The 24,665-nt window shown below is 40.9% G+C and overlaps 1 long non-coding RNA gene and 1 pseudogene across 1 annotated transcript; both read right to left on the minus strand.

The window, feature by feature from the left end:
- Positions 1 to 1,070: 1,070 nt before the first annotated feature.
- LOC124528972 (NADH dehydrogenase [ubiquinone] iron-sulfur protein 6, mitochondrial-like) lies at positions 1,071 to 1,614 on the minus strand (annotated as a pseudogene).
- A 2,512-nt stretch (positions 1,615 to 4,126) lies between these two features.
- On the minus strand, positions 4,127 to 23,912 carry LOC124528974 (uncharacterized). Its single transcript, XR_006966259.1, has 3 exons — positions 23,796 to 23,912; positions 10,825 to 11,498; positions 4,127 to 5,260 (listed from the first exon to the last, which is right to left on the minus strand). It is a non-coding gene; the product is annotated as an uncharacterized LOC124528974 (long non-coding RNA).
- Between the last annotated feature and the right edge of the window lie 753 nt (positions 23,913 to 24,665).

The following is a 24,665-nucleotide window of genomic DNA, read 5'->3' on the forward strand; positions in this document are numbered from 1 at the left end:
TAGGGACACATCTACTATGCCCAGTATTTGCAGCTCAGAATGCAGGTCTAGAGCCTGGTCTAGCCTGGTCTTGAACTCTGGCTGGTAGGTTGTCAAAACTGGCTCCACCAGCCCTTGCACCTGGGTGTGATCCTCAGAAGGCCCTTTCTCCTGAAACTGGACCCTATTTTAATAACTTCCTTATGTTTAGGGCTGTCTTGATTCAATATCTTGTAGAGTTCCAAACAAATCAGAAAAACAGGATTCCTGGCTCCAAGCCATCTTCTCCATCCATCAGCTGGAGAGCCTTTCTGGACTTGTGTTAACCTTGATTGTCTTGGGCCATCCCCCTTGACTTTTCAGACTGCTTTGCCAATGACTCTGGCAGGTTCTAGTTACTCTCTCTTCTCCTCCTTAGCCCAGGGGGACTTCCCAACCTGATACTCAACTAGGATTTTGCTCTTTTGATCTTTGTACACGTACACACACACACACACACAAATATACACATAAACTTTTTTTGAGGTGGTTTTAAAAAAAGGAAACAATAGACCAATAGAACAGTAATGTGGTGGGAATGTAAAATGGTGCAGTTGTTTTGAAAAACACTATGTCAGCTCACAATATTAAACAGACGGTTATCATATGATCTTATGACCCAGGAATTTCACTCCTAGGTATATACCCAAGGGAAACAAAAACATATGTCCACACAAAAACATGTACACAAATGTTCAGGGCAGCATTAATTACAGTGGCCAAAAGGTAAAAATAATCTAAAGGTCTGTTAATGGATAATGAATTAAAAAATGTGGTATAGCCATATAATAAAATATATAAAAAGGAATGGAGTGCTGATATATGTTACAACATAGATGAACCTTAAAAACATTATGCTAAATGAATAAAGCCAGTCACACACACCAAAAAAAAAAAAAAAATATATTGTGTGATTCTATGTGTATGAAATGTCCAGGAAAAGGAATCTAAGAGATAGAAACTAGATACGTGGTTGCCTAGGGTTGGGGGAGGGTACGTGATGGATATTTCTTTTTGGGGTGATGAAAATGTTCTAAAATTACATAGTGGTCATGGTTGCACACCTCTATGAATATATAAAAAACCACTGAAGTGCGCAGTTTCTTTCTTCCTTTTCCCCCCCCTGGGTCACAACGCCCTTTATTCAGACGGCGGCGCACAGCACTAGGCCCTTGGCTGCTCCGGTGTTAACGCGGAGCCGAGTGCAGAGCTCGGCTGCCCTAGTGATCTGCTGCTGTCTGAACTGCCGTCCACAATAGCCGCACGTCCCGGTTTTTGTTTCTTTGTCCAGGTTTATGTACAGTTCCGGGTGGCAAAAGCACCCCGCCCCCCGCCGCTATCACACGCGACCACAGGACTGCCAGCTCCACTCACAGGCTGCTCAGCAATGAAATCAATGACAAAGTTTTCATTCACCTCTTTCTTTCGACCTACAAATCGAATTTTCCTATAGTCCTTATCATCATAAACCTGCCCGGTGTGCGTAATCTTCTCTCCGGTGGGTGAGGTCCGCACCCCTAGACGCCTGGCGCCCCGGGGCAGGCTCAGCGCCTACGGGCCGCTCCCGCCCAGCAGCCGGCAGACAGTCACCGTCCTATTTATTTTTTTATAATTTTTTTTTTTTTAAAGTAAGTTCCATGCCCAACATGGGGGCTTAAACTCATGACGCTGAGATCATGCTGTATCGACTGAGCCAGAAGGTACCCCAAGATATACACATTTGAATTTTAAAAGTACTGTCAGATTGTTGCTGAAGTGGTCATAATAGTTTATACTTCCTCTGGCAGTGAGTGGGTATCCATTTCCTTATGCCTTCACACACACACACACACACACACACACACACACACACACACACACACATTTGACATAACATTTGATATAACAAATCCTTAGTTTTTGCAAAGCAAATAGGTGTAAAGTGGATTCTTATTTCCATAATTAACTACTAAGGAAATTGGACATCTTTTCTTAGGATTGCTTTTTTATACTCTTTCCCGCTCTTTTCTATTCGAGTGTTTGCCTATTTATTTAATTTTTAAATTTTATTCTCACTAGGCTCCACTCACAATGTGGGGCTTGAACTCATGACCCTGAGATTAAGACCCTGAGCCAGTCAGGCGCCCCAGCCGTTTTACATTTTATTTTTAGTAGTTCTTTATATATATTTTGTTTGATAAATACCTATATAAATATCTATGTAGTATCCATATCTATCTGCATATGCAAATATTTCCTACCTAGTCATTACTTTATGGTTTTTGCTTTTCGTATTTTACTTAAGGCTTTCTCTCCTGCTAAGATCAGAAACATATGATCTTGGTATGAGATAGGGAACTAATTTTATTATATTTTCCAAATGACTAGACCATTGTCCCAATGTTATTTATTGAACCCTTTATCTTTTCCTCTGCTGTTTTGAAACACCATTTTTCACATACTAAATTCTTAGTTCAATGGCAATTCTCAGGCTTGTATATAAAAGTGAATCTGAAACCAGTAGACACAGGAAGTCCATGTGAGGAGAATGAGACTGGCTCTCTGAACTGTATGGCCATGGGAGTTTCCAGCAAGAAAAGCATGGGGACTTTCCAAAGTTAGCACTGGACATTTTAGCATTAGGCAAATAAATTGGAAGCTAATACTCCACATCCTCATAATATTAATTAACAATTGATTATGTCATTTTCACTTTTTCTTTCCAGAATCTATAAAACATTGTCGCCCACTTTGGTGCAGAAAGTGGTCAGGATATTTATCTTTCAGCTCCTTTCCTGTGATACCCCCTTCAGACTGCCCATGTCCCTTAATTAAAGGTCACTGCTCTTCTCTCCTTCTGGAGTCTGGTTAAAGTCTCTCCCCTGGTTCCTTTGGACCTCTGCTGCTATTAGTCCTGGGTCCTTGCAAGAACTTTACACCTTTCCTACACTTTTGCAAATAGTTCACTGGTGTGCTAGTAAATGGCCAGGGTTGGGGGGGGGGAGGGGGGAGGAGGGAAAGAGCCTTAATCTGTAGCATTTGCCAATTGCTTAGTGTAAATATTCCCATCGTGGCCCACTGTAAGCTACTAGTGTGAAATCACTGAACACAGACTTGGGAGGAAGTGCCAAGAATCAGCTTTTGTAAATAAAACATGAAAATAAATTATTTTTTAATTATCCTAATTTAAGTGTGCCCCAGACTGATGCTGACACCATCCTGGAACACTGACTCTTCACTCAGAGAGAGAAAGGAACTCTCTTTTCTATAGGACTTTAGTCTGGGAAGAGGTAAGCCCAGAACCTTCAGAAGCTGTCTGAAAGTGACGCCAACCAAGAGGAAGGCGGAGCTAAGAGGGGAGGTAGGGAAATTCCTGGATATCATTTGAAGCCTTGGATGTAGCCATAGTTTAAGTGAACTGGGCCCTGGCCTTTTCAGGAACACGGACTAATAAATTCTCTCTCTCTCTCTCTCTCCCTTTCTTTTTCAGTTTTTGTTTATTTCTTTGTTTTTGCACAGAAGTTTAGCACAGTAATAGGCCCAGATTCCTCCCAATTTGTGATTCTATCTCAGGCATTAGGTACCATTAATAGGAAAAGTAGATTTGAAAAGATTCATGGTTTACAGGTTTACAGTATTCAGATTTACACAGCAGGTTCTTTCAAATTACACTTAGGGGAATAAATCAGTGACAATTTGGCAATCTTGCAAAGTACAGAGCCTTCCAATTCTAAAGGATTTTGCTGGTGAGTCATTAAGTTAAAAAAAGAAATCCATATCGGTAATAAATCTTTGTAGAAGTACTCTATGTTCTTTTTAAAATTGATTGTTTCTCAGTGGCTACTTCAACTAACATTATCAAAAGAATAGATTTCTGTTATAATACAAAATGATGCTTTCTGAGAAATTGTTCTTAGTCTTATTTTTAAAAAAGAGTTGACATAGGAGATATATTGTGGAGGGTACTTCCAGAAAACCAGAACTTTTAATAAATTTATTCTGTTATCATTTTTTTAAAGCATTTATTTATTTTTGAGAGGGGGGCAGGCACAGAGAGAGAGGGGAACAGAGGATCTGAAGTGGGCTCTGTGCTGACAGCAGCGAGCCCGATGCAGGGCTTGAACCCACAAACCTTGAGATCATGACCTGAAGTCGGACGCTCAACTGACTGAGCCATCCAGGGGCCCCTAATCAGTGTTATTTTCATTGCTTAATATTATAGATCATAAACATTTATCAGTTTGGACATTTGGGGTTATGGTGCTTGTGGGAGATGCTATGTAGAGACCTAAATGTCATTCAGCTTAGGACTTACTGTACTGGCATCCCAAAGCTGTGGTGACTGAGGACAAAAGAGGAGTCCCCAAATCCATCCTCTTACCCAAATACTCTTCACTCACCCTCCACATATGCCATGTGCTGTGGCAAAGACCAATATATCCTTCTCCTCCAATCTGTCACCTTCTCTCTTTTTCCATGAATGAAAGCATTCATTGCTTTAATTCAGGCCTTTGGTTATTTGCAGTGGTCTCATAAGTGGTTTTCCTGCCTTTAGTCTCATCTTCGTTCCATCTTGTTCTGCCTCTGTCGCATCGCTTCCTGAGGGCAGAAGCTCTGGGTTTTCGGCTAACTTCCAATCACGGCTCTCTTACCTCATTTAGGGCACTGAGGGGGCACACTGCTCTTCTTATGTAACATAAAAAGCAAGCCAGCATTATTTCTAAACCAAAACTGGCTTTTAAGTCAGGGATTTTTAGAGGTTACACATACTCCTCCCGATTTCTGAGCAGGGGAGTGACTTACTTAAGGACAAGTTACAAAGGTCAGGACCTGTTAAGGACATCTGCTATCTTTAAGAGGGAAATTCCATGGTTCTGTGCTGGCTTCAGAGCAACTCAGACCCTGTGAGGTGCTTTCCCAGGGTTCCTCCAGGATAGGAACCTGACCTACTTTGGGAGATGAGGGACTATTTCATCGGGGAAATGATATTTCTGTTGAAACCTGAGTGAGTAATGAGCATGACTTTCTGAAAAGAAGGAGAGGGTGTTGCAGGGTGGTACTCCAGGCAAGGAAACTGTTTCGGTGGAGGCCTTGGGGCCTCAGGCAAGCAGGAGCCCAGGGCATTCAGGGAACTGAAAGTCTCATATGCCTGGTGGGCAGAGAGCCAGGGGAAGAGGACTGCTGGAGGAGGCTGGAAATGCACACAAAGGTGAGATCTTGTGCAGCCTTGCAGACAGTGCTGAATTTAGGATTCAGGCCAGGTCTGGAATTAAGAAGGTCAAGGAGTTACTGAGATAGAGCTTTAAGGTCATCACCACAACAAAATTTATGTGCATAATTTTTTCTGTCCTTAAGGTTTCATTATATAATTAATTGACATTACAAAACAAATTAGATTTTAATTTTCATGTCACATTAGAAGAGGGGCTTTTCTAAAAAGTTTATTTATTTATATTGAGAGAGAGTCAGCACGAGCAGGGAAGGAGCAGAGATAGAGGGAGAAAAAGAATCCCAAACAGGATCCTCACTGTCAGGGCAGAGCCTGGTGCAGGGCTCAAACCCATAAACCATGAGATCATGACCTGAGCCGAAGTCAGACGCTTAACTGACTGAGTCACCCAGGCACCCCAGAATAGTGGCTTTTTTATCAAACATTTTATTATGAACATTTTTAAAGAAAGAGGAAAATTGAAAGAATTATCTACACTCTGCAATTAATGTTTTATTATATTTGTTTTGTCACGTATTTATCCATCTAGCCATTCTTCTTGGCATTCATCAATTCATCTTATCTTTTAATGTGTATCAAAGAAGTTGCAGACATCAGTAAACTTCATCCCTTGACATGTCAGTATGCATATCATTAACTAGAGCTTAATGTTTCTTTATGTTTCCTTTTGTGTGTGTGTGTGTGTGGTAAAAGTCATATACAGTGAAACGCAAACATCCTAAATGTTCTATTTAATGAGTTTTGATAAATAAATAAATAAATAAATAAATAAATAAATAAATAAATACACATATATAAATCTGAAGTTTCAAACAAGATACAACTTTTATCAAAAATTGTCACCGTGTACTGTTATAAGACTCTTACATTCTACATGAAGTGGTATAATATCAATTCGAGGTAGACTGTGATGAATTAAGGATGCATATTGTAATCTTTAGCAATCACTTTAAAAATGTTAGAAAAAAGCCAATAGAGGAGATAGGCTGGAATACAAAAAATACTCAATCCAAAAGAAGACCAAAAAGGAGGAACAAAGAAGAGAGGGGACAAATAAGAAATAAATAATGAAGGGGTAGACTTAAATACACCTGCAACATATTTCCCTATGCCTTGACATATATATATATATCTGGAGTGTTTGCCTATTTATTTATTTAATATTTAAATTTTATTCTCACTAGGCTCCACTCACAATGTGGGGCCTGAACTCATGACCCTGAGATTAAGACCCTGAGCCAGTCAGGTGCCCCAGCCTTTTTATTTTTATTATTTTATTTATTTATTTATTTATTACCATTTTTAAATTATTTATTTATTTTTGAGAGAGATACAGAGTGCAAATGGGGGAGGGACAGACAGCGAGGGAGATACAGAACCTGCCAGGGTCTAGGCTCTGAGCTGTCAGCACAGAGCACAACGCGGAGCTCTAACTCACAAGCTGGGAAATCATGACCTGAGCCAAAGTTGGATGCTTAACCAAGTGAGCCACTCAGGCGCCCCCCAGCCTTTTTATTTTTAATCTTTAGTAATTCTTTATATGTATTTTGTATGATAATGTTTTAATGTAATTATACTAAATACAAGCAGAATAAATAGTCCGATAAAAAGACAGCGATTATCAGCATGGATAAAAAGCATGACCCAATTATATACTATTTACAAGAGATGCATTTAAATATAAAAACACAGTTTGAAAATTAAAGAGTAAAAAATCTATACCATGCAAACACTGAACGTCAGAAAGCTAGTATTTCTATATATCAGAGGAAACAGATTTAAAGAAAAAGAGTATTTCCAGGGATAAAGAATGGTATTGTAATAATAAAAGGGGCAACTGATCAAGAAGAAGTAAAATTCCTGAGTGTATATACACCTAATAGCAGAGCTTCAAAGTATGTAAAAGCAAAAATTGATAATAAAGAAATAAATCTGTAATTATATTTGGAGATTTGAGTACTCTTTTATCAGTATGTGATAGAATAACTGACAAAATAACAATAAGGATATAGAAGATTTAAGCAATACTCTCACCAATTTGACCTGACATACTTAGATGATCCAATAATTTTATTTTATTTTTTTTATAAAGTTTATTTATTTATTTTGAAACAGAGAGTGCAAGCAGGGTAGGGGCAAAGAGAGAGGGAGAAAGAGAATCCCAAGCAGACTCTGTGCTGTCAGCACAAAGCCCGACATGGGGCTCAAACCCACAAACCATGAAATCATGACCTGAGCTGAAGTCAGACGCTTAACTGACTGAGCCACCCAGGCACCCCTGTTCAATGTGTACATTGAACATTCACCAAGATACATTTTATGTTACTGGGCCATACATATAACTGAAAGATAATATGATTTACAAGAAAATAAAAATATAAAATACTTAGGAATAAATCAATTTAACAAAAAATGTGCAAAACCTGTACAGTAAAAATATGAAATATTATAGGGATAAATGTCTAAATAAATGGAGTGGTTAATCGTTCATGAATTGGAAGCCTCCATAGTTGTATTATGCCTACCCTCTGTAAATTGATCTATAGAGTTACAGCCATCCAGTCAAAATTCAAGCAGGATAATTTTAAAAGAAATTTACAAGCTGGTAGTAAACTTTATGTGAAATTGCAAAGGATACAGAACAGCTAAAATGATCTTGAAAAAGGACAATGTCAGAAGACTTTACTACCTGATTTCAAGATTACTAAGAAGCTCTACAGTCATCAAGACAGTGTAATATCGGTGTAAATAGATCAATGGAACACAATAGAATCCAGAAATAGACTCACACATATACAATTAACTGATTTTCAACAAAGGTGCCAGGGAAACTCAATGGGGAAAATGACAGTCATGTCAACAAATGTGACTGGAACAACTAGGGATGTATATGAAACAACTAGGAATGTATGTGAAAAAATTGTCAGGGGCTCCTGGGTGGCTCAGTTGGTTTAGTGTCTGATTTTGGCTCAGGTCATGATCTCACAGGTTTGTGAGTTTGAGCCCCGCATTGGGCTCTGTGCTGACAGCTCAGAGCTGAGCCTGTTTCAGATTCTATGTCTTCCTCTCTCTTTGCCCCTCCCCTACTTGTGCTCCATCTCTGTCTCTGTCTCTCTCTCTCTCAAAAATAAATAAACATTTAAAAAGTTTTTAACAAAGAAAAAATTGTCACTGTATGTTATACTCATAGTATATACTGATGACAAATTACAATTTTGAGTCTATATTATCCATACCCTGGGAAATAAATTATGCGTGTTAACTCCTATATGAGCTCTCTCAAGCCTCAGGAGTATTATTTATTAAATAAAGCTTATTAAAGGGCTGCAATTACATTGAGGATATGAAGGCATCATTTAGAAAATAATTGGAATCATTAAATAATAGTTTATTTTCTGGGGAATATAAAAAAGACTATTTTTTAGAGCGGATTTAGTCCCTCCCTTTATATCCATAGCAGAAGAAATTTCTATTTTCATTTATGACCAGCGATACATATTGGTAAGATGCCTAGCTGGGGGTGGAGAGGCAGGTGCAAAGTGAAATGTCATGAGCCAGAAGCTGTATAGCTTGAAAGAGTTAATAGATCTATAACTGATTTATTCCTAAGGCTTCTTGAAGATACTGGAAGAATCAAGTTCACTGTGTGTCCTGCATGCAGATGGAGACCAGCAGAAGTTAATTAAAAACAGAAGTTCCTGCCCTAACAAACTAAAATGTAAATGTAATTAGATTTTGAAAAGTTTTTCCTACTATGTCCTGGGTTTTGAGAGGAGGTTTCTCAAGGACAAAAGACCAGGCTGCTATATGTATAGTTCTAACTCCCAGATCCAGGAGGCTTTGTAATAGGGTAAGGTTTGATATTCTCCAAGGATTTCCTGAATCCAAAATGGCTATTGATTCTAAAGAGTCAAGCTGCAGCTGGACTAGCACTGCAGTTTCTTTCTTATCATTCCAATAATCCAAGAGAGTCTCCCAAAAGCTTGAATAAAAATAGTCCCACCACAGAGCGCAAGCGGCACAGGAGCAGAAATAGAGGCTCTAGGTTCTGAGCTGTCAGCACAGAGCCCGGTGCGGGGCTCAAACTCACCAACTGTGAGATCATGACCTGAGCTGAAGTTGGACTCTTAACCCACTGAGCCATCCAGGTGCCCCTTCTTCTTTTTATCGACTGTGCAGGCAAGGACACTTCCATTACTATAATGTTACTTGAAATGTTCAAGTTACAGGAGGGTTGATTCGATTACATTTCTGTTGAGTTAAATAACAGGGCTGAGGATACACTTTGAACACTGTCACTGCAGGTTACTTTCTAAGCCCTGCTAATGTTACAAATCATCTCTTAGGAAGGATTACTTTTGCAAGTGGGTCATCTCAACAATTTTGTGTTTATTCTTAGTTGGCTATTTATGGAGCAAGTACCCAGGGCCAGGCTAAGTGCTTTACTCTTACTATCTAATGTGATCTTCATGACATCCTCTCAAACAGATACTTTCATTTCCCCATTTTACATTTAACTTAGTTTAGGACAGAGAGTTAGACGGTGATAGAGATAAACCTCAAACACAGACCTGAGTCCACAATAACAAGCTCTTACAACTATTCCATATTCCCTTACTGAGCTCAGAGGGTGATGTAGTCCTGATCTTACCACAGATCCCAGGCACCTTGCTGAAACTCCCTGTGTGTTTACTATCAACTGATTGCCAGGGCTGGGCAGAAAAACTGTCTAGGCAGGGCAGAGTGAGATAATGCAAAATGCAAGAAATTGCTTGCCTTTGGCAAGTTCTTAAGATCTAGTTAGGCAGTTGTTTTCAACTTAAGATGCATAGGTAGGGGCCAAAGGTAGGCTGCCCCAAGCATAGGCCATTATGGCATGAAGATTATTTTGAGTTAAAAAGCAATCGAAATCCAACAGGTTTAGGAAAAGTTCTTTACCTCCCCCCTCAACTGCCTAAAAAGCATTTAGATAGAGGATCTGCTCCAAGAAGAGAGCTATCACCATAAAGAACTACCTTACACTAGGAACTAGATATGGTAGACAGGGAGGAATCCAGCAAGGCCTGTTTGATCAAAGTCCTCTGTGTCCCTTCGTTTTTGAGTGGCCCAGCAAACATTTGTTTACCAAACATGCACTCCTTTTCATTTTCCTGTGAACTGCATTTTTTCCTTTTGAAATCCCAGACTTCTACTCCCTTCTCCTTAATTCAGAACGACATATATACCTTATTTCCATGTCTGAGTGGATTCCCCCTAGGAATGCTATTAAATTTTATTTTCTCCTGTTAATCTGTCTCGTGTCAATTTGATTCTTAGTCCAGCTACAAAGACCTTGAAGGGGACAGGACATTCTTGCTCCCTGACACACACTAGAATAATCTATGGAACTTTAATAAAGACTGATGACAGAAATTCTGATTTAATTGGTCCAGGGTGAAGCCTGGGCATCAAGATTTTTAATGCTCCCCAGGTGATTCCAATGTGCAGCTAAGGTTGGCAATCACCTAGTTTGAATGAAAAAAAACCCATAAAATAACATTAAAAAACCCTGCTATAATGTACAAAATGATATATTCTTAAATGTATTTATTCCTTACCTCTTTCCACAAGGGATAGGGCTTGGCCAAAAAATTATTCAATACAGAATGAATTCCACTGAGGGGCATGGAGTTCGAAGCACTTGTCAAAAGGGCACAGATGGGCTGGGACTCACAAGGTCAGTGTAGAAATAATTCAGGTGTATTTTCTCTCTCTGGTTTGGTTTGCAAGGCAGCAGTGGCAGATTTTAGGAGAAGTGGTTCTTAGAAGACAGCGAGTGGTCCATGTACAGTTTCCAGGTGGGTGATTGGGCCAAAAACTGTTTCCCAGCAGCTGATTGGTCTGGAAGCTGTTTCCAGGCTGTCTAGCCGGTAGATTGCCTTGTCTCCAAGGGTTATTCAATCTGCAAAGTGGTAACAAGTCTCAGAAGCTTGTGTGGAATGATAATTTTTCCCCATTACAGAAGCTTATTGAAGAAAAGTATTTTAAGGATGACTCATAGGCACGTTGTATATTTTTTAGATTCAACTTTGCCAGGGGTTATGAATTGCTTGTAAGGCAGAAGGTTCCTGAATGATTTTTTCCCAAGTTGAGGAGTGGTTGGAACCATTCCATGAAAAATTTCCAGCTGTTAAAAGGGTAGCATTAAACTATTCAGTGCAGTTCAACTGTTGGACTAGTTCCTGTCTTTTCTTTCTCTTTCTCAAGAGCAGATGAGGTTGCTCTCAGTTTGCTGTCAGGAGGAAAAACAGATAAAGAAATGATGGTGGAATAATAGTGAAAGAAATCTGAGGAAAAGGGTAAAATCACTAAATTCCATAATCTTAATATTTAATGCTTTTCTTTTTTTTTTTTTTTTAAATTTTTTTTTTTCAACGTTTATTTATTTTTGGGACAGAGAGAGACAGAGCATGAACGGGGGAGGGGCAGAGAGAGAGGGAGACACAGAATCGGAAACAGGCTCCAGGCTCTGAGCCATCAGCCCAGAGCCTGACATGGGGCTCGAACTCACAGACCGCGAGATCGTGACCTGGCTGAAGTCGGACGCTTAACCGACTGCGCCACCCAGGCGCCCCTATTTAATGCTTTTCATTTTTGCATATTTTAAATCTAACCGAAAGTCAATATTATTTGGATGATAGGGCGCCTGGGTGGCTCAGTTGGTTAAACCTCTGGTTCTTGATTTCGGCTCAGATCACAGTTGGTGAGATAGAGCCCTGAGTCAGGCTCTGTTCTGACAGTGCAGTGTCTACTTAGGACCCTCTCTCTCTCTCTTTGCCCCTTCCCTGCTTACTCTCTCTGTCTTAAAATAAATAAATAAATAAATAAATATTTAAAAAATATTTGGATGATGACATATGTAAAATTTAAGGTTTGACTGTCTCACCATATATTTAAAAAAAAAATTTTTTTTTTACGTTTATTTATTTTTGGGACAGAGAGAGACAGAGCATGAACGGGGGAGGGTCAGAGAGAGAGGGAGACACAGAATCTGAAACAGGCTCCAGGCTCTGAGCTGTCAGCACAGAGCCCGATGCGGGGCTCGAACTCACGGACTGCGAGATCGTGACCTGAGCCGAAGTCGGACGCTTAACCGACTGAGCCACCCAGGCGCCCCTCACCATATATTTTTAAAGTTTTTATTTAAATTCCAGTTAGTTAACATACAGTGTAATATTACTTTCAGGTGTATTATATAGTGATTCAACACTTCCATATATCACCTGGTGCTCATCACAGCAAGTGCACTCCTTAATCCCCATCACCTATTTAACTCATCCCCCCACCCACCTCCCTTCTGGTAACCATCAATTTGTTCTCTATAGTTATGTCTCACCATATTTTTAAAACGATGCTCTCAATTTCTTTATTGTTTTTCTTTTAGAAAGACAGAGAGGGAGCACAAGTAGGGGAGAGGGGAAGGAGAGAAAGAGAGAATTTCAAGCAGGCTCCACACTCAGTGCAGAGCCCCACTCAGGGCTCAACCCAAACCTGGGATCATGATCTGAGCTGAAATCAAGAGTCAGACACTCAAACGACTGAGCCACCCAGGAGCCCCTCAGTTTCTTTATCTTATGGTGGCTCACCAAGTTCCTTTGAAAGTATGATGGCATAACATGATTTATGAGCAAATGGTATATTTTTAGCTTTAGAATCAATGACTATTTTTAAATGGCACACACCACATAACATTTGTTTTAATTATCTAATTTCAAAAATGACAACAATAATCAGCATTGTGGCAGGCCCTGTTCTAGGACTTGAGATATGGTTGGCAAGAAAACGGACAAAATCCTCTTTCCCTAGCAGGGAAAGATAGGCATAACAGCCCTAGATGACCCAGAATGCTTCTGAGCTGCATGTGCTTCACACATATTAGCTCATTTCACTCTCTTAACAATCCTGTGAAGGAGTTGCTGACATCGTCTCTATTTCCTAGGGGAGGAAAGCAGTGAGCAGAGAGGTTCAGAGACTTGCTGAAGGACATACAGTTAGTGACCATGAGAGCTGGGATTTGTGGCTCCAAGGGCAGCATGCTTAACTGTAATGCTATTCTGTCTCTCCATAATTAGCTCATTTCTACTTATTCTGCTGATGCAAGTAAGCAAAAGTCTTCCTTTTCCTTTCTCAAATATTTTAAATTTTTACTTCAAATATTTAGTATTTCTCCACAAGGTATTGGATAGGTGTTATTGCTGATACTTTCCAATTACAAGAGACTCACTGTGTGTGCCTGGTACTTTAGTAACCCAAGAAAAAGAAGAAGAAATCTTTGCTTTGGTGGGCTTGCAGAGATGTTGCCTCAAAATAAAATGACAGGTAGATGATACCTACAACCTCAAATTAGAAAGTGACCCAAGGAAGCAGTTCCCAACCTTCTGTGCACATTAGAACCACCTACAAGAGTTTTATTTTTTTTTTTATTTTTTTTTTCAACGTTTATTTATTTTTGGGACAGAGAGAGACAGAGCATGAACGGGGGAGGGGCAGAGAGAGAGGGAGACGCAGAATTGGAAACAGGCTCCAGGCTCTGAGCCATCAGCCCAGAGCCCGACGCGGGGCTCGAACTCACGGACCGCGAGATCGTGACCCGGCTGAAGTCGGACGCTTAACCGACTGCGCCACCCAGGCGCCCCAAGAGTTTTAAAATAGGACATCTGGGTCCCACTTCCAGGGATTCTTTTTTTTTTTTTTTTTAAGTTTATTTATTTTGAGAGAGAGAGAGAGCGAGCATGTGCACAAGCTGGGGAGGGGCAGAGAGACAGGGAGAGAGAGAATCCCAAGCAGGCTCCCTGCTGTCAGTGCAGAGCTTGGTGGGGGGCTTGATCTCACAAATGGTGAGATCATGACCTGAGCTGTAATCAAGAGTTGGACACTTAACTGACTGAGCCACTCACGCGCCCCCCACTTCCAAGGATTCCAACTCAATTGGTCTGGAGTGGGTTAAGGCATCAATATTTGCTAATATGGTAATCTGACAAAGTTATTGAATATTTAGAATCCAGACACTTAAAATCACAGTCTTTTTTTTTTTTCCATAGTCATTGGTAAAACCACAATTTTGAATCAGATTGACCTGGATCAAATCCCATGCCTGCCACTCATTAGCTGTGTGGTTATGGGTTATGTTTCTGTGTGGGAGGAAAAATTCCCCTCTCCTTTCTTAGGTTCTGGAGGTGGGCCTAAGAACTAAACTGATACAAGACTGGTTCATAGGAGAAAAGTGGACAGATTTTATTACATTTTTGCATGTGCATGAGAGCTTTCACAAGAAAATGAAGACTGGAAGAAGTGACCAGAACAGGAAGCATTTATACCTTTTAGACAAAGATACCATAAATTTGTGACGAAATGATACGACAAAGGGGTTCAGTGAAGGGCAGTAAATTGTGGAAAAGTGGCTAGGAGATAAATGAAAAGGAAGCCAGTGGAAGAAAGGGGCTATTAGTAAGTTTGTTTGTACAGACCCATTTCTGTGTCAATTCCCAGTCTTCTGGTAATAAGGATGTTTTTCTCTTCCCGGTACAGGGAGGGTACTTTTCTCATGGGAAATTTTATGGTTTTGTTTTTAGGTAGAAAAGGGTAATCAGAAAGACCCTCCTGCATCTGCTGTTTCTGAAATACCTTCAGCTCCAAATAATCAATAGCCCCAAGCAATGTAATTTGGATGGCACGTCCTGAACTCTTTCATTTCTCAATCTGAGCTTCTCTTTTCTCATCTGTAAAATGGAAATAAGTATTTACTTCTTAAGTGTTGTTGTAAGAATTAAAGAATATGTGTGAAAATAACTTTCACAGTCCTGGTTCAAAGTGTGTCTAAATAATGGTTACTTTTATCCATTCATGAGTTAATTCACTCAGCAAATACCTGCTGTATTTCCAGCCATCATTCTAGGTTCTGAGGCTACTGCATTGAGTAAAACTGACTAGGGTCTTGCCTTCAAAGTGCTACTTTGGATTTTTTTTTTTAGCATGAATAAAACGTTAAATCTCATGGTACTTCTATTGTATTTTATTTTTTTAAGATTTCTTTTTATTTTTAAGTAATTTCTTAAATTGTACTTTAATGGTACTTCTATTACTCTATCCTGTACTCTATCCTGTACCTGGGATCCTATCCTTCCCTGTCCTCAGAGGGCGCAGTCCATCAGTTGTCCCCTTATCTCTCTCTCCACTGGCTTTTTGTCATATTCATTGAATTGTAATTCACTGAAGTGTAATCATCTTTTTTTATATTAAAACAAATCTCTGAATCAAACCCTTTGGCTTCAAGTTTCGCTTCCAACAGTTACTGCCTTAGCTCCTTGCTCCTTTTGCTTCACAGGCAAGTATAGGTATTGCCTGCACTCACTGTCTCCACTCTGTCCACTTTATCACTTCTCATTCACACTGCAGAATACTGTAATCGGGCTTCTGTCTCCATTACTCTCTCTATATTACTCTCAATGGGGTCACTCCCTTCTTAAAACCATTCAGTGAAGGGCACCTGGGTGGCTCAGTCAGTTAAGTGTTTGACTTTGATTTCAGCTCAGGTCATGATGTCACGGTTTGTGGGTTTGAGCCCCACATCGGGTTTGGGGAGGGGCAGAGAGACAGAGGGGAACAGAAGATCCGTGCACACGTGCTCTCTCTCTCTCTCACTCTCTGTTTCAAAAATAAACATTAAAAAAACAACAACCATTCAATGACTCCATATTTACCTTGGGATCACCTCCAAACTCTGAAGTGGCATTTGGTCATTTTCCAGCCTTCCTCTCCCTATTCCCTCTTCTATCTGCACTCACCTCCCCTACCTGCTGCCCAAGCCTCACACACCCCACAGAGTTGCTTGGGGTTCCTCAGAGCATGTACCTGCACCTCTAGGCAGTGGTACTCTAGAACTGATTTGTACCTGCTTGTGAAGTACTTACTTCTTCCCAAACCCATGTTTAGGGATGTCATGTTGGGAGCTTAATGTCTGCCTTGGTGGGAGTATTGATATCAAGGACATTGGCAAAATCTACAAATTAGGGCGTGCTTGCCTATCCCCAGAGAGATGGTTGTTAAATATTTACCACACACCATTGCTTTTAGACCTTTGCACATATGGTCCCCCAGACCCCCAGCTCAGCTCAGCTTATGTGACTTCCTCTTGGAAGCTTCCCCTGACTCTTCAAGATTGGGACAGATATCCCTCTCTGTGATTCGTGGAAGGGTGGGCAGCCCCCCACAGCGCCCCCCTGTGGCGCTTATGCTGACTTTTTCCATATCCTGTACTGGCCAAGTAAAGTCATTGAGGTCAGGGCCCTGCTGTGTTCATTTGTCACTGTTCTCCTTGGATAGTACATGACATATAGCAAGGTGCTACATCATATTTTTAAATGAATCGATACATGAGTAATGGAAATAATAAGTCCTCCCTACTAAATAATAAGCTTTTTATGGTTCAATGATGGGTCTTCATCTTTGTAATCTCTGGATTTCCTCACATAGTCAGCATTCAGTAGAAATATGAACTGAAAAGAGTAGACTTAAAGTATACTTTTTCTGAGCCTAAAACTAGGGCCCAATGGAAGATAACCATTATGAGCTTGGGTGGCTCAGTCAGTTAGGTGTCCAAATCTTGATTTCGGCTCTGCATGATCTCACAATTCGTGAGATGAAGCCCCGTATCGGGCTCTGTGCTGACAATGAGGACCCTGCTCAGGATTCTCTCTCTTTCTCTCTCTCTCTTCCCCTCCCCTGCTTGCATGCATGTGTTCTCTCTCTCTCAAAATAATAAGTAAACTTAAAAGAAAAAAAAAAAGACAACCATTCGATAAGTGAGTCAATGACCTTTGAAGTTAGCATTCTGTGGAATCCAAACCTGGCGTTTTGAAATACATCACCAGAAATTTCAGATGTTCCCTAGCCATCAACCTGCCTCAATGTACTACTCATTCGTTCATTTCTCCTAATAAGGTGATCCCAAGCTTATGCCACGTCTTTCTCTCTTCTTCCTTTATCTATAGCACAGCCACACTCCTTGCTCATAGATTTATATGCATGTTGAACCATGAGGTAGGGTAGGGAAGTGGTGTGGTGCGGTGAAAGGTGCTTGGCAGTTGGAGTCAGGAGACACTGGGTATGTCTGTCATAACCTTTCTGGAGACTTTGTCTCTTCATCTGTGATGGGGAAAATATCTTCCCTATCTAATTCACCAAGTTTTGGTAGGATCAAATGAGTTAATGTAGGCGAAAATGTTTTTTATAAATTTGGGGCATCTGGGTAACTCAGTAGGTTAAGCATCTGACTTCAGCTCACGTCATGATCTCGTGGTTTGTGGGTTCGATCCCCACGTCTGGCTCTGTGCTGTCAGTTCAGAGCCTGAAGCCTGCTTCGGATTCTGTGTCCCCCTCTCTCTCTGCCCCATCCCCGCTCATGTTCTCTCTCTCTGTGTCTCAAAAATTAAAAATTAAAAAATAATTAAAAAATAATAAAGCTGCCATCTTATTAAAAAAAAAAAAAGAAAAGAAAAGAAATACAGAATCTCAGCCCTGCCCCAGACCTCATGAATCAGAGCCTACATTTTAAAGAGATCCCAAGGGATTGAGTGCATTTAAGTTTAAGGCACTTTGCCTTAGGGACCATCTAATAATTTTCAAGTGGGAAAACAACAAATCAGGTCTTGAAGGGTGATTTCCCCTCTTCAAAGCCTAATATGCATGGGTGGCAGAGCTTGGATTACGAACAAAGGTCTCCTGACTTCTGGCAGGTTCCAGCATGGCACAGCACCTCGCAGCCTAGGTCTTTAGCTTCCAAGCTGTGAGGCTTTGGGCAAGTTACTGAACCTCTCTGAACCTGTTTCCTCATCTATAAACTGGAGATGATAGCAATGTCTACCTTATGGAACTGTGAGGATTGACACAAATTGGAGAATCTCTGAACATTTTGTGCAAGGTAAAGCATAATTCATACATAAAATTTTATTATTCTTAAATGGAAAGTCAGACAATGTTCTGCATAATTCAAAGTAGAAGTAAGTTTTTTTTTTTATGGCACACAGAAACAGATAGCTATTTATATCTCTGAACACCATCATGACTTGACAGTAATGTTTAGAAAGCAGTTACTTATTTTTCCTTCTAATCTTTTATATTTTCCATTGAAGAAAGTTGTGTAAACTGCACAGCAGAGGCACTCTGCTAGTCACTGTTATTCAATCACTTGTAGGTTAGACTGACCTGTTATTCTGAATTTGGTGAACCAGGGCCAAATTCAACCTTTGGAGCAGGCACACACATAATGTAATTGAAGAACCTGACTCACTGACCTACTTTCTTGGTCAATGAAACAGTAGAAGGCTTGATTACCTGGTTTTTAGCTCCATCTAGTGGCCATACACAGTTTAATTTTTGGTTGTAGAGAAATGGGGAATTCTAGTTCCTTTTTTTTAACTCAAATATGTCCAACTTATCATCATGCAGAAGAAATGATCCAATATACAATTTTTAATGCTCCTTGTTATATTTGAAATAATAGACTTAGGATTCTTGGAGCTAGTGAGAAAGTTGGAGACCTTCCTATGTAGAACAGGAAGACTGGAATCATCTTTGATGCTTCTCTCATGAGATATGTCCATTCTGTCATTGAACCAAAAAAGTTAATTTCTCAAAACATTATCCAGTCACATGTACTTATTTAATCCTTGCTGGGGGACTGTCTGCTTAGTGAAGGAAAGTATTGGATATTTCTCCAGACTCTAGATTTTGGTTACTGGGCCCTGATCTCTTGTAGTGCCACGGAGAGAAATAGCTACAGGTGCATTCAGAAAGAAAAGGCCTGTGCAATAGGGCTTCCAGCCTCACAAAAGATGCCCTTTCTCCCATAGTACGGTCAATGATCAGTAGAGAGCTGAAGGAGTCATGTCAAGTGTCAGTGCAGGAAGCCAACCTTGCCTGGGGATATATTGTCTGAGCCCCTGGGACGAAGATGTAATTCTAGGCATAGAAGTGGGGGAACCCCCCCCCCCAAATGCCAGTGCTAACATTTCCTGCTGAAGAATACCTCTTTGGAAGAAAGATTATTTTGAACTGGTTATTTTTGAGCAACAGCAGACACAGAAGAAATTCTGAAAAGAGTGGAAGTTACTGTTGTGTAAGGGAAATTCACCATTTATAGGGGAAAGGAAACCCCCATTCGTGAGCATGTGTCCCTTTTGGTACCCGGAAGAGAAAGATGACTCTAAAATTATAAGAAACTTATCAACAGAGAAAGCGCCACTTAAGTCTGCATAACAAAGTTTACATTTTACTCTGCTTTCCCTGGTCACTCCACATAAATGCACACTACCACCCCCCACCCCCAACATCTTTCTTTTGTCTTTACTTGAAGATGGTATTCAAGGCGGTGTTTTGGGCCTTCTGGTGGGAAGTGTTACTAAGTGTCCCTGAGTATCTCCCATCTATACCTGATGTATACATATTAATAAACTAATAAACTTTGTTTTTCTTGTTAATCTCTCTTATTACAGGAGATAATGGCTAAAAACTCAGAAGAGTAGAGGAAATATTATTTTTCCTCCCCCACACTACCTATTTAGTAGGAAGGGATTCAGAATTAAGATTAGGTTGATTAATAGAAAATAGAGATGTAATATTCTTGCACAAACGTGTGGGTGGGGAATCAGATCTCTCTATGTAGGAGCCTGTTCAGGGTTGGGCATGTATTTACACCCCTGGAACTGGAGTTGTCATATTGAGTCCTTGTTTGGGAATTGATGTTGAATGAATTAAACAAGGAGGCCATTAGACTGAAGTGGCTCTAATGTCATGGCAGGCTACGTAAGCAAACCAAAATCTAAGCCTGTAAATGCCTCCAGGTTATGAAATCAAAATGCTAAGGACAACTAATCCCAAACAGCCAACTAGGCTTTAAGGTATAGCCAAATATAATTTATTTTCTTTGCTTCTACACCTTCTCTGTATAAGTCTTTCCCCTGGCTCCTGTCCCCATAGTGATTCAAACCATTTCCAGTTTAGCAAGCCCCAATTCAAAATGATTTTTGTTCAAATGAACTCTTTTTTTTAAAGCTTATTTATTTGAGAGAGAGAGAGAGAGAAAGAGAAAGAGAGAGAGAGAGAGAGAGAGAGAGAGAGAGAGAGAGAGAGAGAAAGGATCTCAAGCAGGATCCAAGCTGTCAGCACAGAGCCTGACTTGGGTCTTGATCTCATGAACCATGAGATTATGATCTGAGCCGAAATCAAGAGTCAGATGCTTAACTGACTGAGCCACCCAGGTGCCCCTTCTCTTAACATTTTTAATATGCCTCAGTTTATCTTTTAACAATGTGTAGACATGAAATTGGCTTTAGAAGTCTTGGATCACTGAGAAAATACCTGGAGCCTCTGGGGAGACTAAGTTTGAAAGCACAGACTACAGACTTGAAACTCTTCAAGCAGGTGTAGCACTGTTGGTGGAAAGTGGGAAGAGACGGTGATTTTGAGTTTGCTCATATATTTCATTCTCTGCAGCTGCTAGCAATATACAAAACCAGGGAGGGACATGGAAGGTGATTTTTAAGGTCTCTGTCTCAGTTTCTGACTTTCTAAAAAACTGCATGATACTCTTAAAAAGGAAGACATTTTCAGGGAGCAAGAATTCTTGTCCCCTTCAAGGTCCTTCTAGCTAGATTAACAATCAAATTGACATGAGACAGATAAACAGGAGAAAATAAAATTTAATAGTGTCCGTACAGGGAATCCTCAAAGACGTGGAAATTCCAAAGACTGTCAGGCAAAATGAGGTCATCCCCAACTAAAGAGAAGGGGTAGGGGTCTGGGACTTCAAAGAAAAGGAATGCACACCATGGGGCAATAAGACGAAGAGATGTTTGGTAATTAGATGTTTGCCTTGCAATAGAGATGGGTCACTCAGATAAGGTTTATCCTTATTCTGGGAAAGACCCCCCAATTTAGATTCTTCCATGCAGTTAAGGAAGAGACAAAAGTTTCTCTTGAATCCACAAGGTCTCAATTGCCTTCAGCTCAGAATAATCTTCATGCCAAAGTGACCGATCTTGGAGTGGCCTGCCCTCAGCCCCTGTAACATACAGCAGTCAAATTCCTGGGTTCAGAAAAGCTTGTTTCTGCAAGCCTGGACATGCTTCCAGAGGTAAGGGTGGGTGTTATGGGTTGAATTGTCTCAAAAGATACATTGAACTTCTAAACTCTGGTACTTGTGAACGTGACCTTATTTGGAAATAGGGTATTTGCAGATGGAATCAAGCTAAAATGAAGTTTTACTAGAATAGGTTAGGCCCTACTACAATATGACTGGGGTCATTTGAAGAGGGAAATTAGGACATAGCCACACAGAGAGAAGAGAACGTCATCTTTCTTTTTTAAATTTTTTTTTAATGTTTACTTATTTTTGAGACAGAGAGACAGAGCATGAACAGGGGAGGGTCAGAGAGAGAGGATGACACAGAATCCGAATCAGGCTCCAGGCTCTGAGCTGTCAGTGCAGAGCCCGACGCAGGGCTTGAACTCACGGACCACGAGATCATGACCTGAGTCGAAGTCGGACGCTTAACCGATTGAGCCACCCAGGTGCCCCAGGAGAACGTCATCTTGATGACAGACACAGAGGGGTGTTGGCCATGTGAAGACAGAAGCAGAGGTTGGAACCAAGGAATGACTGGGGCTACCAGAGGCTGGAAGAGGCAGGGAAGGATACTTCTCCAGAGGCTATGGAAAAAGGGTGGCCCTGTTAGCCTTGATTTCAAACACCTTGATTTTTGAACGTCTAGCCTCCAGTACTGTGAGAGAATCAATTTCTGTTGTTTTAAGCCCCCCAGTTTGTGATGCTTTGTCAGTGGAAGAGTCCTCTGTTGGAAGATGAACCTCTGGGTCTAAGGGCATTTTCTGGGGATGGAATCCCACCTCAGGAACAGGGATGGTAAATTCCTGGGCAGTGAGGACTATGGAGATGCTGGCAGATACTTGAATTAATGCTTGCCACCTGAAGAAATACCTAATACTGCCTTTGAAGATCTCAGTGCTCTTACAGCAAACAGTGATTTAGTACTAATGGCTGAATGTCTGAGTTCTTTAGAACAGACTTTTGGGCACTAAAACCCTAAGAGTGTGCCAGGTAAATTTCCCTTTAAAAGGGATTGGGAAAAGTTGTCTGCATTTATACTAAGGTTAGGGACTTTGGTCCAGAGGACAGTGGCTTCAAGAGCTTAAGATCCAGAAAGCATGGGTTGCAACAAGGGCAGATCCAAGTTTTTAGGGTCCTTGTATCAGTTTCCTGGAGCTGTTACAAAAGAGTACCCAAAGCTGAGTGGCTTAAAATAACAAATGATTGCCGCACAGTTTTGGAGGCTAGAAGTCTGAAACCGAGTTGTAGGCAGGGTCATGCCCTCTCTGACAGCCCCAGAGGAGAATCTTTCCTTGCCTCTAGCTTTTGGTATGTGCTGGCCATCTTTGGTATTCCTTGGCTTATAGATGCATTCCTCTAGTCACATGGCTGTCTTCTCCCTGTGTCTTCACATCATCTTCCCCTCTGTGTAAGCCTGTCTTCAAGTCCAGATTTCTCCTTATCCTAAGATGCCAGTCCCACTGAATTAGGGCCCACTCTAATAACCAAATTTTAACTTGGTTACCTCTGTAAAGAGCCTATGTCCAAATAAGTTCAAATTCTGAGGGACTAAGGGTTAGGACTTCAACATATCTATTTGCTTGCCCACAATTAAACTAATAACAGGCCTGAACTTAAAGTTAAAAACATAAAATTACTAATACCTTATCAGGCTTGGAGGGAGATTGTGCAAATAAGAAGCTCCACAGTACATCCTCTTTTGGCTTACAACATTAGAGTAGCTGTTGGCAGCTATGAATCTGACTGCAAAGAAGTCGCGTTGTACCCACTCCTATCAACTTACCTGGGCCTGTGCAGGCAAGCAAGAGAGAGAGAGGCTACTTATTGTTCTGCTTCTGAACTTATGCTCTCGAGGAAGATGTGAAGCTTAGAGGGGAGAAACTGGCTGTGAAAAGTGTGGGTCTGTTGTCTGAAGATCGCTCTTTTTTGTACATGACCCTAAATGCCAGCCAGTGACTTCATTTGGTGCTCAGCAGTGGAACAGAGTTTTGAGTTTGTTTTCCTTGGCCCCATATCCTGAGCTTAGAACCTCAACTTCTATGTGAGATGTGACTCATGTTCCTTCTTTGCTCCAAGCTTAGCCCACCATGATCTCCTTCTGAATTTCTTCTATGTACTGTAGCTGGTAAAGTACAGGCAGGAGGTGGAGGTGGTGGTGGTGGTGGGGGGGGGGTCACCAGAATGAGGAAGGAAGCCGAGCATACGTGATACCAACTTAGTCCCTGCCAGCGAGGGAAAATGGGAATTGATAAAAAAAAAACCCAAAAACCAAAAACCAAGAACACACAAAACAACGACTATCACTCGTTGACATTTTGCCAACTTCTGGGAAGCCAGATAGGAGCACCCTTACACACATGTCAGAATATACCGAGAAGTGAGATATTCTCCCAAGATTAGGCTCACCTTTTCCATCCGTAGAGATTTGGAGGATCAAACACTTCACCACTCTGGGCATGGTATGCAGAGAATTGGGCACTATTTAGGCCGACTTCTGGTATGTAAGGAAACTGGATCTTATCTTGTCCTGTCAGAAGAGGTGTGATACACTCACAAAAAGGTCAGTAGTTGTAAGGTGGACCTTACAGGGTTTCAAGGTAGACCAGGAGTGTTACCTAACTCAGGCTCTCAGAGAGATAGCCATTGGCCCATCTTTCTTTATGGGGGAATTCTGAATCTTACTGAGAGAGTCCAGGCATTCAGGGGCTGAGCTGCCTCCCAAATTTCCCACTGACTCTTTAAAATATACCTCCCACCCGACCTCACAACCTTGCAGTTCAAATATAGCATTGTTTAAAACCAAACTGCTACATTATAATTAATTTCCCCTTATCCAGCTTTACGTTTAATACTTTACTCTGGTAACTACAGGTCTTATTACAGGACCGAGTTTATAAAATGCTTCCAATCACCCCTGCTTAACTCGAAGGGAAAGACGGTTTGTTTGGTAAGGCAAGGAACACCGCCAGTTGGTGGGTATTCCGGCCGGCACTTCCTGCCTTTGACAATTATACACAAGTTAGTAACTTTGAGACATGGCTCCCCGCCCCCCCCCCTCCCAAATACGCGGAAACTTTTCTTCAGAAATGTAAACAAAACTCTCGAAAAATGCTTTGGGATTAATTTTAGATACTTCATGGATCCTTAGAAGTACACCTCCCCAAATTCTTCTTTTCTAGCATTCCAATTTCTCGCCCTTATAATTTCTCTAAGGCTTGTTCCCCTGAACCGCATCAGGGAGAACTTCCCAAATTCCAGATCAAACCCAGATCCCGC

This window comes from Lynx rufus, unplaced genomic scaffold, assembly GCF_022079265.1.
Source record: "Lynx rufus isolate CCGP_SWC_20201006 ecotype Redwood Valley unplaced genomic scaffold, mLynRuf1.p SCAF_6, whole genome shotgun sequence".
Lineage (NCBI taxonomy): Eukaryota > Metazoa > Chordata > Mammalia > Carnivora > Felidae > Lynx > Lynx rufus.